The sequence below is a fragment of the Arctopsyche grandis genome, chromosome 1 (assembly GCF_051622035.1).
Source record: "Arctopsyche grandis isolate Sample6627 chromosome 1, ASM5162203v2, whole genome shotgun sequence".
Lineage (NCBI taxonomy): Eukaryota > Metazoa > Arthropoda > Insecta > Trichoptera > Hydropsychidae > Arctopsyche > Arctopsyche grandis.
In genome coordinates, this window is record NC_135355.1 from 1,847,023 (window position 1) to 1,847,926 (window position 904).

Consider the following 904-nt stretch of genomic DNA (forward strand, 5'->3'; position numbering starts at 1 on the left):
AATAATACATATAAACACTTCAACCTTGTTTTTATACAATTAAATTTTCAATACAATATACCCTTGTAGGAGTTCCAAAAAACCACCCGAAAGAAAGAGCCGGTTTTTGGTTTTTTTTACGAATAAAAAGCCTGTTGACTGGATTTCACCGGTTTCAGAAAATTAAGAACTTTTTAAAGTTTTAAATTTTTATATCGAAAAAAAATTGTAAATATGTATTTATTTTAATGTGCAAAAAAATAATTGTTTATAAATTAAAATGAGTTAAATAAACATTATGAACTTTCTTAAAATCAGCATAAAATTATTATTATTGCAAATATCACAGCCATAAAATGGCAGATCCTGAATACGTACAAATAATTAAATGACTTAAATAAGCTACTATCAAAAAGAACAAATCTACAAATTATGGAAAACCCAATTTGCCGAAATTGTGAAAGGCCTTGTGTATGTTAATTAATCTACTTTCAATAATATTTTATTGGTTTATGACCTGGTCTTTGTCCATTACTATATCTCAAAGCCACCGCTAAGTGAAGTATCTTTTTTTGTTGTTCAAAGAAATTTACGCCTATTCGTTAAGAAAGTTTGGGTCCAATACACATTTTTTGTTTATTGATTTTTCTTAAATATTTGAAATTCACAATTGTTAATTTTGAGGAGAAAAAACATTAATTTAAGAAAACCTTAAAAAGCCGGTTTATCGAACCAAAAAAGCGGGATTCCGGTTTTTTGAAAGATAATCAAAAAGTTGGTTTTTCGGTATCGGTTTAAGCCGGTTTGAAATCCCTAATATCCATGCATACATCAAGACTTTCCAAATTATGATTCAAGCTCATGTTATTTTTAATTATGAATTGACTTAATCCAAACTTTTGTAACTTTATTGATTTTTAAAATA